Source organism: Pinus tabuliformis, chromosome 1_2, assembly GCF_031772625.1.
Source record: "Pinus tabuliformis cultivar Carrire ecotype Pingquan chromosome 1_2, CPIR1, whole genome shotgun sequence".
NCBI lineage: Eukaryota > Viridiplantae > Streptophyta > Pinopsida > Pinales > Pinaceae > Pinus > Pinus tabuliformis.
The window spans coordinates 172,944,703-172,957,339 of record NC_142298.1 but is presented as its reverse complement, the minus strand read 5'-3'; positions in this window follow the sequence as shown (position 1 = coordinate 172,957,339).

The window sequence follows — 12,637 nt, the reverse complement described above, 5'->3', positions numbered from 1 at the left end:
ATCTCTATACCATTCCTGATGATGTGTTCTGCTTTGTGCCATTGTCTATATCCCTGATCGAGGGTGGGAGTCTAGTACTGGTTGACCATTTCCCAATGATGAGCTTCCTCATCCTCTGTTTGTAGAAGTGAAATTAAGTTGTTGATTCTGGGTCTTTGCTACCGTGAATCCATCCAAAAGCATGCATTGTTGCCGTCCCTTATTTCCCAAAAGTTGTGTTGATGAATCATATGTCTGTGCAATCTAGCCGCATTCCATATTAGGGAGCCCTTACCCATATCTGTGAGCCTCATCAAATCTTAATTCGATATGTTGTTGGCATACTTGGCTCACCATAGGATTTCCCAGGGCGTGTACGGAGCTGGAAGCCACTTCCACTAGATTCTTGCTCCCATGACTGCGTTACTATGTTGAGGGTCCCAAAGACTGATTCCCCCAAGGATTTTTGGAAGCCAAACTGTTGCCCACATGACCAAAGCCCATTTGCAATTATGTCCCGCTGATCCCCATAGAAAGTTCCTTTGAAGATCTTTGATTTTTTTAAGAACCCATTTAGGCACTGCCAGAACAGAGAAGAGATAAAGAGGCATAGATTGTAGCACAACTTTGATGAGGATTAGTTGGCTTGCCATGTTTAGGGCTCTAAAGGTCCAGGAAGTGAGACAGGCTTCAAGTTTGTCTAGGAGCAGTTGCCATGAGGAGTGCTTAAGAGCAGAGTCAGTTAAGGGGGCACCAAGGTACTTGGAGGGGAGAGAGGTGACAGAGAATCCCAGAATGTGGGCTATGGAGGTTTGAGTTATGGCGGGAGTATGAAAAAAGAAGATCTGGGATTTAACGGTGTTGATGCTGGCTCCAGAGGCTGTTGAGAAATCGTCAAGGAGGGATTTGAATTTCCGGGCTTCTTGGACCGAGGGATGCCCAAATAACATGTTATCATCCAAAAATTGCTGGTGGGTGATGGCAGGGGAATTATGAAGGGATATTCCTCGAAGCTGATGCTCCTGGAGAGCATGTTTGATGGTCCTAGCTGACCCCTCAACCATAAGAACGAAGAGGAAAGGAGAGAGGGGATCCCCTTGATGGATGCCTCTTGAGGGTTGAAAGGGGGTGGAAGGAATTCCGTTAACCAGAATGGAGAAGAAAGTTGAGGAGATTAAGCTCATGATCCATCGTACCCAAACATGTGAGAAACCAAAGGTTGTTAACATCGTTTGAATGTACACCCAACTCAACTTATCAAAAGCTTTTGAGAGGTCAATTTTTAGAAGCATACCTACTTTCTTGTGGTGCTTGAGAGAGTGGATGATCTCATGGGTGAGGATGATGCCATCTATGATTTGCCTTCCTTCGACATAGCCCGATTGTTCTGGTGAGATGAGTAGGGGAAGCAGCGGCTTCAAATGGGAAGCTATAACTTTAGATATGATTTTGTAGATGACATTGCAAAGGGCTATAGGCCTGAATTTGTCTGGAGTATTAGAGTGTTCCTCCTTGGGGATGAGAGTAATAAATGTTGCATTTAGAGAGGGTAGCATCCAATGAAGTGTTCTAGACTCTTTGACTACCTGCTAGACCTCCTCTTTGATAACATCCCAGAATGTGTGAAAGAAAGTGGAGGTAAAGCCGTCTGGACAAAGAAATTTTCCTTCTTGGAGCTGTTTCATAGCTGATTCCACCTCCTGTAAGGAGATCAGACGATGTAGCAATTGATTGTGTTCATCTGTTATCACCTTTGGGATATGTGGGAGAATCTTGTCAATTGCTAGATGTCTATTGATTTCAGGTTCTTGGTGGACTATTTTGATGTGCTTGAGGAGTTCTTTTTCAATATCACCATGATCTTCCAATCAGTCTCCCTGCTGATTATGAATTTGGGTGATGTTGTTATGAATTTGCCTCTGGATGGTAGTACGATGAAAGAATTTTGTATTCCTCTCGCCTTCCTTTAACCATCTTATTCGTGATTTCTATTTCCAGAGGATTTCCTCTTGTTTTTCTCTTTCTTTGATCTCAGTCTGAAGGCACTTTTCCTGTTCAATGAGGGCTTCAGTCCTTCCTTCTATTATGATGGTTGCTGGAGTTTCTCCATCTCCTGAGCAAGGGCTTTATGAGCTTGAAAAATGTTTCCAAAGCTAGTGTGGTTCCACTGTTTGATTTGCGCTTTTAGGAATCAAAGCTTTTGTTGGAATTGAAACATTTTGGAGCTTGCAGGGGGAAGAAAACTTTTCCATGCATGTTGAACTAGGTCTTTGAAATTTGGATGGGTCAACCAAAAAGATTCAAAGCAGAAGGGTCTTTGAGTGGATTTTCCCGGTCTTTGCCACTGAAGCGAAATGGACCAATGGTTCGATCCTGAAAGTGGCAGTATAGAGGCTGAGAGGTCTCCTCCTAGGTGGATAGCATTTTCTGAGATCAGAAATCTGTCTAGCCTTAAAGCAATCTGATGAGGTCTAGATATTTTGTTATTCTAGGTGTAGATTCCATTGTTGAAGGGTAGATCAATTAACCAATTGATTTGAATGAACTCCTTGAAGTACTCACTTTCATTGTCCAGTCAAATTCGGCCTCCTAGTTTTTCCTTTAAATTAGTGATCATATTGAAGTCGCCCCCCGTTATCCAAAGTGGATGGGCCCGAGTGGCATTGAGCAGCGTGAGCGTGTCTAGAGTTGTGGTTTTGTCTGCAACAACTTGTGGGAAATAAACATTAGTAAGGTGACCGTGCACATTGGTCCCTATGATATGGAAGTTGACTTGAATGAAGTGATGGTTTTCATGGAAGTCTGTGAGTGCAATGGCATGTGCATTCCATGCTATTGCTAATCCTCATGAGGCTTATATAGCATCTACCACCATTGATTGACTACTAGGCCATGATTTTGAAAGAATGGTGCTGAGAAAAGTACTATTACATTTCGTTTCTTGCGTAAAGAAGATATGTGGTTTCTCCTACTATATCAAGTGTTTTATCATTCTGTATTTTCCAAGGCCGTTTAGCCCTCTTAAATTCCATGATGTGAGATTCATGGCTTAGGGTTGGGGAGTGAGCTTAGAATATCTTCCAGATTCTACCAACATTTCCTCGATGAGGATGGTTCGTTGTAGATATTTCTTTCTCCCTCATTTCTTGGTATCCTTGAACAAGTTCTTTCCATCCCACTGACTTCCTAGTTGAATTCCTAGAGATTGTTGTTGATGTGCTCTGGATAGGATGACCTCTAGACTTTCTAGCTGTCTTGCTGAGATCTTATCAAATTGTTTTTTCTTGCATGCTTGCTCAAGGCTAAAAATGTCCAAGTCTCCTAGGTCGATGCTTTCAAGCTCTTCATCCATCTGCTTGAGTTCACTACTCTCAGCCATGATTTTCGTTGCATGCTTGGGATCAATCAAAAGGGTATCGATGTCCATACCATTAGGTTTCCAGACCGAATCTTTAATGGAAGTGGTGGAGGGGAGAACTTGGGTTTACTTGTGGACATGGTCAGGGGATGAATCTGAATGGGGGTTGATAGAGGGCTGTTTGGGAATCTCATAAGAGTGCATGGGGGGCCCAAAGACCACTGAGGCAGGCTGAGCTAGAATATCGAAGCTATTGTTGGTAGAGGAAGTAAAATTGCTGGTAGGGGGATTTTTGGGTTGAGAAGCAGGATTTTTATGGTTCCTTTTCCAAGAGTTTACTTTAGTGAAGCCATCTTGATTAGTTTGACCTGAGAGGTATTGGAGGAAGGCTTGGCATTGGAAATCTTGGAGTAGATGTCGATGAGCGTGACATTTTCTACATCTAAAGGGAACATGCTCATAATCTAATGTCTGAATCCATTCAAAATCATCATGAAATAAACTTATCGATTCCGGAAGAGCTTTGTTTAGATGCGGGCATAGGAAGTGTACCTTCTGAGTTTTGTTTCTTCTGCAACTTTTATAAAATCTCCCAAGTTGTTTCCAATGTCTCTTAAGGACTCCTCATCCCAATATTCCAGTGACAGGGAATATAATCGAATCCAAACTAGTGCCGAGCTCAGATCTTCTTTGTTCGGATTGAATCTTTCAATCCAATCATGTAGATAAAGCCCAACAACATTGAAGAAGTAAGGGTCGTTGCCTATGACCCTATTTCGATCTTCGATGCAATTGAAAATTGTTTTGAAGAACCCCTTTGGTCCTAACTTCAGTTTGATGTGCCATTTTGGTTTCCATTTTACTGCTATCCAGCCCTGTAAGGCTTTCTCTGTTGGCCAAAACCCAATTAATTTTCCTATAAGGGCATGATCTTTCATGTATTGGATTTGGGTATTGATTCTTTGATTGGGAAATTCAATCTTTGGTCATTCTGCAGCTACAGGTTTGCAAGTCGCAGAGGTTACTTTGGGCATCTCATCATTGCCTACAACGTTTTGTTGCCTATCTGGGGGTGTAGCTTATGTATCCTGTGGTTCATTATGCATATCATGTTTATGCTGATCTGTTTGCGTCTGCAAAGCAGAGGCCTTGTCAGATCTGTTCTTGGCCAGAAATGTAGGGTTCACCATGGGGGGAGGCCCCGAGTCCTCCCCCATCAGGGTTGCCATTGAGGCTGAACTATTGGTCGGTGTGTGTGGCCATCAGGAGTTGCAGGGTCGGTGATTCAAGGGCACCGTGCTCAGAGCAGAACTCCATTGCAGAGATTGGGTAAAACCCTATATCACCATGTTCAGAGCCATTCCCACCCTACCATCAGGTTGCTATTTTTTTAATTTGTACGCCAATTGTTAATGATGTGAGGATGATACAATTAATTACATTGAAATTATGCTTTAATTTATGCCAACTAAATCACATGAAAAGGAAAATTGCTACTAACATAATAAGGATCTTTTCCAAATATAATTCCCGTTGCACTGCAACGCATTCACAAATTTTCACAGAAACATTTCCAGTAACCAATGATTAAAGTTTAATTGTGTGTTCCTCTAGACTCTACACAATCTACCCTCCACCCACGCCCCCATGCAAAGTATTTGCAAGACCATTCTATGTGGAATAGAGTCATCTTTACATCCCTGTCCTTTGCATATCCTTCATTTTGTGTGGATTTAAATTTTTATACAACTCCTCTTATGGATACCTAAATTTGTAAAAAGTTCAAATGGAAAACAACTTAAGATGAAATAATGAAAAATAAATGCACTAACAATACATGTCAGAGCACTAATCAAAGAAACGCTTCGCTACCATGTTAAGAACATGTAACCCCATATATTGATTAAGAGTAACACATGCTTGTGCATTGAGCTTTGACTGTGTGGAGAATCATTAAAGCATTCATTGTCTTTCATATTTACTATTTCTTGCAAAATACATCCTCAATTTCTAATTGAGTTTGAATGGCATCTCCAACCTATATTAGCTATTGATAACAAGAAACATCATACTACATTGCTTTATGTTTGAGATTTCATAGCTTTCATGCAATGTCTAGAGATGCCATTAAGGAATAGTTGAAAGATGAAGATGTGATCTTATGCAACACCAAATTTGGTGATAAAAGTTCACGTTGGGAAACAGAAGCTCGAGCAATACTCCCAACTTGTAGAAGCATTCTGCAAAGAAAAAATTGCTAGCCATTTCTACTTTGAACTTAAAATTATTTGCTTAATCAATGATGTTGTTAATGTTGTTTAACTCTATATTTATTGTTTTCATGTATAATCACCATGTACAATTATTTTGTGTGCGAGACATGTTACAAAGGACACGTCATATACACATATGTACCCTAAGTTACAAAAACATACAAAATTAAATAAATAAGAAATATTTGAATCTGATAACAAGTTGGTCGGCACATACCCCATTCTCCATACAAGGAAACATAATAATGATTAATATTAAGTGGATTTGATTGTTTAAAAATCAATATTGTGTGGGAGGAAGGTGTACCAGAGAACTATGCATAGAGAGAGTGAATACGAAGGTGCAAAACTTTGCTACAAAAAGATTGTATTTCACATACTTATTCTCTGACGCAAATCACAAATCAAAAGGTATAAGTTTTATGAATCTTTTGTGGAATGATTTTAACAAGTAACATGCTCATAGGTGCATTGGTCAGGTTTTCATCATGCATTTTTTTTTTGCATGCATGTTGCCAACGCATATTGGAATAGTTCTCAGTGGGGTTCGGTACGAATGGTTTTTCCCATAGTTGTCAGAATCGATAGACTATCCTGAGAACTATGCGTTTTTTATCATTAGCATAAGAATCATGCACATAAGCTATTTTTGAAAATAGGTACATATTTTGCGATATTTGTATCAAGTACCTTATGTTTCAGACAAGAGTTTTGCGTGAATCGATGTGGATATGCATATGTTATTCATGTGTGTATTTTATGTTATCTTATGGCTTTATTGTTCATATCTATATCATCCTATTCATTTTGATGTACATTTTTTATGTTGTGCTTATCATCTTTAAATCAAAGTACCCATCATGGGAGTTAGCTAATCATCTCTAGGTACGAATTTGATCTCAGTACGTCAACAAGCAAAGAGGTATTAATTCATAGTGAATTTAGAAAATTTTTGAAGCGTGATTACTAATGCATCAATGAAAAAGTTTATTTGAAGTGTGATTGCTAAGGCATCAATGAAAAAGTGTGTTTGAAGTGTGATTGCTAAAGCATCAATAGAGAAGCATTTGTATATTGTAGAAATAAATCACACAGATGCAATACTAACACAACATAATCTATTTTGTTAAAAAAAAATTGCATATGTTGTAGGAGATTGTCTGTTAGATACTATGCAAACTATTACATTTTAGATACTGAACATATTTTGAATTAATTATTATATTTCCATGTGTGAAGCTTTTACTATGCGGAGGATGAAGTATGTGTGAGAGAACAGAGTATGTGTGGGTAAACGAGGTCCTTTGCATAAGTGGGGGTTCTCTGACACTGACACTGTGGCAGAAAGCAAAGATTTTACTATGCGGAGGATAGTGTGATTTCAAATCTTAGATGTAAATTTCTGGCTCAGTTGCCTTATTGCTTTTGATGCATTATATGTAGGAGTGTTGACTGTGAAATAAATTTGTTAATGTTACTATTTACATTGATCGTTTTTTCTTTCATTTTTCCTTTCATGTTACTAAATATGTCGTTGGAACTTTGTCATATGATCTATGTTTGGTGCATATGATAGGCTGTTAGAAAGGTGTATACAAGGAGAACAACTTCTGAAACTAGCAAGCTATTACTCTAATCGTTGGGCTACAAATGCTCTTGTTGTAACAATTATCGTAACCATTGGAATATAAAAGCTATTCATATTATGCAATACTAAATAAACTATATTTTCAATCTGTGTGAGGAATAAGTGTTGTGCGATAAAATGAATATCAATTCAGTGGAAATTTGTCATGACAATTTTGGCTTATGTGTGCAAAACTAGACAATGTATGGAATGCTCCCTTGTTTCCTTGTGCGAATAATTTACTTTGTGGAGGACGAAGCATGTGCTAGAGAACAAGGGTGTAGAGATGATTTTATTCTATAGAGATAGAATTAATTTTAAACTCTTTTCTATTTAAAACTTTCACAGATGTAGTTGTGTGAAACAGTTGTTGTATAGAGCTATGAATATGTGAAAATGAAGGATGTGCATAGGACAGGGGTCTGAATACAGAGCTGAGATATGTGGAGAATGGGTATACGTGGGAGAATGGGAGTGCGGAGATGATTTTATTATGCAGAGATGAAATTAATTTAAGTTGTTTTCCATTTAAAACTTTTACAGATGTAGCTATGTGGAAGAGTAGTTTCATAATGATGTGAATATGTGTGGAATGAAGGATGTGCAAAAGGATCTTTTAATTGTAATGAATTTTAATTGTTTTGGAGTAAGTACACTCACAATATGACTTGCTTAATCTTTTATTATGGTTATTTATATGTAATTAGGCACATTTGTTTTTAAATAGTAGATTATGGGAAGTGTGGAGGTCCGCACATTAAAAACTTGAAAGTTTTGTTCACATTTCAGCACAGGACTAGTGGTTATTTTATTATTAATAAATTGTGCAAAGTGCAAAGGTTCGCACAATGACAATTTGAGAGCTTCTTCGGCATAATGGATTTCCTCTATAGTCCCGCACATATGCATTTGTGTTATTTTGAAATTATGCATTAGTATTAATATTTTTAATGCTTTGAAAAGCATGCTTCTAGATTTAATATTTTAATGCTTGTATCATTTTCTCATTCCATATACACATGGGTACATTGAATGGATACATGCGTATGTGTGTAGATAGTGAATTGAATGCTGAGGGGACTAGTATTTACCCATAGTGGTGTTTTCTATTAATCAGAGGACATACATCGAGACAATAAAATTTCTGGATGGCAACTTTATCTTTGTAACGTGTTTTAGATGCAAAATAGTAGTAGGTGGTGATTTCTAGGGAAACGAGTATGCAAACATTTGAAATATCTAGTATAGTGAAGAAAAAACATTATTTGCAATGATACAAACAAATAAATCATTTCGTCTCAATTACGTTTGTCGAATAGCAGAATGTGTAACATTTTCTATTTGCAGTATATTTCATTCGCAATGTTGCAGTCTTGCACATAAATTTCTCGTTGGATAATTCATTTCACACACGTGTTCTTTCTTGTTAGATTTGTGAATTAAATACTAATGAAGGGACAAGCATTGGAATGATAGAAATATTTAGATGTCAGCTTTATCTCTGATACAAATATTTTGTGACATATCTCGGACTTAAAAACATAGTAGGTGGTGATTTATAGGGAAATTAGTTGAGAAGCATTTGAAACATTAGCGGAGAAATGAAAGAAGATATTTGTTGATATGGATAGAAACCTTTTATAATTGATTGTATTTCAAATAGTGGATGGTGTAATGTTTTCTCTTTGCAAATTATGTTTAAAATCTTAGAGTATTGCCTGAGATTCTATTGCCTTACATAAATTGTTATCTCCAAAGCTAAGGTTGCAACTTCAATAGTGTCTCACTAGAATTTCTATTAAATCGTCAATGGTAGTAGTAGTACATAAATATAGAAGCTCTACAATATTGTAAGATTTTAAACCAATTCACCTTTTCTAGTTTTCTATTTGCATTTGATAGTTTCTTAGCTGATTATCGTGATCACAACTAGTTCAAACTTATTTTGAAGGGTAAATTTATGTTTCTAATGACACGTATAACCGTGATAATAAAGCAGTGGAAAAGTGCAGAGTAAATGCATACGATGGTGTTTAGCTTTGGTATGTTCAATTGCTAATTATTGAGCGTGTTGTATGTAACAGTTTTGATAGGGGTAATAGATACAATTGCGTGAAAACAGGTGTGGGGAGCAAGGAACATAAAAAAATTTATTGCAATGTTTTGTATGTGCATATGCATTCAATATTATTGAATTTCATAGTAAGAGGATGTTTTATAGGTTAACATTCGAAACTAGAAACATTATGTTTTTTAACAAATCTGTAAACATAATATTGATAGGATATTTTCCTTGTGCGGAGCTTATAATGAAAGTACTTATGTGGGGTTTGGATACATTGTAAATTATGGCTAATTAATTAGCGTAATGTATGTGGATGTACAAAGTGTTAGTTTTTGTTCCTTGACTTGTGCAGTTTACTCGAAGTCATCAGTTTTTTTTTTTTTTTTTTTTGAATTCTAATGTTAAATGGAATTTTCCCTTACCATAGTAGTGATTTCAAATGTTTGTTGATTCATTTGCCTAAAAATTAGTACTTGCTACTATTTTTCATTTGAAGCATGTTATGAAATATTTGTTTTATCGAAGATAAAGCTACCATATATATTGTTTATCATTCTGTTGTTTGTTCTCTTATTAAGAGAAAACATTGTTGCGGGTAAATATGAGTGCTTTTGGCATTCAATTTACAGAGTATTTACGTGTGCACATATTTATTCAATATACCAATGCACACAATGTATCAATGCTTCCCAACTTTGTTGCACACATAAGTTCTCCTGCAAAATAATACTTGTTCACGTGCATTAAAAAGACACTTAATCTAATATTTGTTTTCAAAAGGAAAAAGCATCGATTTTTAATAAGTGTAAAAAAAATTTAGTACATATGTCATAATATTATATATAAAGCTCCATATCATATTAGGATCTATATTCAAAATCTGCCATAATAGAATATACAATATCAAACTTAAACCGTTAAAACTCCACTAACAGAAACAAAGTTCCCAACATATACAATTATAGCTTAAACCATATGCAACCATGCACGAACAAAAACAAAAACCACACAAACATTAGTATATGGGAATATTCCCTTCCTCTTGCACCACACCATCTTCAACAAAACAAAAGAGGATGTAACTTGTAGGGGCTTGGAGGCCAAGTTTAGAGAGGTTGTATGCATCCAGATTACTATCCCTATAAATATGCTAAAAAGTGATAGTTTGGAATTCAAATCTCAACTGCGCAATGCGTTCCATCCAACCTTTCAGTTGTATCATACCAAAATTGGGACACTTAATCTAATATTGCATAATAATAATAGGTATTTAATCCGCAAAATATTTTTTATTTCTAGTTTACAAATTGATTTTTGTAGTTGGCCTTGTTACATTACGAATTAAAGTTTTTGTTTCTAGTAATTAAATTATTTTAGCATCTACGGAATAAAGTACCCTGTGCTCCCCATCCTCCACACATCTTTCATTCCATAAAAAATTTACAAACCGAATGTGGGTAGTTGATTCATAGGTGTATGCAACTACTTTTCCCAACATATAAATATGTGAATGTTTTAAAAGGAAGAGTTTAAAATTAAATTCATTTTTGCGGAATAAGGTCCCCACTGTATCAAAATTGTGTGGGAGATAGACATGTGGAAGGAATGTGCAAGGGAATATATGTGACTCCATCCAACTAGCTCAAACGTGCCTTGAAAGCTACCTTTGCATCATAATGCTCAAAATAGTGTGTCAAGTCCTTCGTAAATCAAATTTGGTTCGGTTTTACATAGTAGAGGGGACCAATTGTCAAGTTGATTCGTCGTAGAAGGTAGCTAAATACATGTCCACATTATATTTATTTGCAAATGTCCTTGCACACTTTAATATTTATAGCTATTATTGTTAGTTTTAAGCTAACTTCCATGATCAAAGCCATAGTCTAGTGAGACTTAATTTTATTTTATTTATTTATTTATTTTTATTTTTATTTTTATTTATTTATTTATTTATTTTATTTTTTATTTTATTTTTATTTTTTATTTATTTTATTTTATTTTTATTTATTTATTTATTTATATTTTTTTTTCCCTGAAAAAATGGAAATTCCAGCATGTTTGTGATAAAATATGGAAGGAACTTTTTGTAACTCCAGGTTACAGCTATCAAATTTCAATATCTTGAGCGTATATGGGGAATTTGATGATTTTGAATCCATTTCCACTATCAAAAACACGATTCAAACGCTCATGCTACTAGATTTTTCTTGAAAATACAAAAAATGTCGAATTGTGGCGATTGTTGGTTGTGCGGGCAAATTTTCTGCTTCAGGAGACAATGCCTATTACTATATATCATAAGTTTCTATTTCTCGTAACACGTATATCAATGATCTTGAAGCAGGAGCAAAGCTTGAAGTAAATGGACATGATGCTTTTGGAATTTAGGAATTTGTTTTCATTTCTTTCTGTATAAGTTGGCTTTGGTATCTTTAATTGCTACTTATTTAGATTGTCATTTTCAAACGAGTAATAGTAACAACCGATTTTTATGAGGAGAACAAAGAACTATAAAGTTAAACACGATTTGAAAATGTTATTTATTGATAGAGTATTTTTTACTACAAAGCGAAATTGGGTAAAAAATGAAGGAAATAGGCTATTTGCAATGAGAAGGTAAACTCACTTGCTAACATTGATGATAGCTTTGGCTGGTCAAAAATGTATGAATGATAATTGAATCTATTAATGGAAAAGAAAACAAGCAACAAGATTTGGATTACAGGATTAGTAAAAGCTGGGTGTGTTCCGGAGGTCTTCAATTTCAGAGAAGTTGTTTATCTTTGTGGAAAAAAATTGGTTTAAGAACGAGGAAAATTAAGCTAAGGGCAACAAAGGTTCCTCTAAATCCCAAGGCATTCATATGGTTACTCAAGGTACTGGAATCGAACAAGCATTTAGAATTTTCCAATGCGAATAACTTCCTGAAGCCAGAAGCAGGTGGGATTAACATTATGTGAGAATTCATTTCTCCAACTTCTAAGGTCCATTCTGATCTTTCTCTCGTAGATATTTCTCTATTTAGGAAACCCTTTAGGGATATATGTTGGCTCTTTTCCCGCGTAATAGGCCAATAAAGTACAAATTTTTTTATGAAATGCATTTTATATGTGCTTTATGAAACATACAAGAATAATTGCATTTTCGATTTGGGTGATGTCATTTCCAATGTATTAATTTTTTAGTTAGATAGATTATCCAAGAATAATGAATTCTTTATTATGGTGTATCTGATAAAAAATCTCATGTCAAGGCATGTGTTTGACGTTTTATCTTGTAATCCTAAATTCAATTTTTTCGAGGAACCAATGTAGTTATGATATCCTATATTGTGG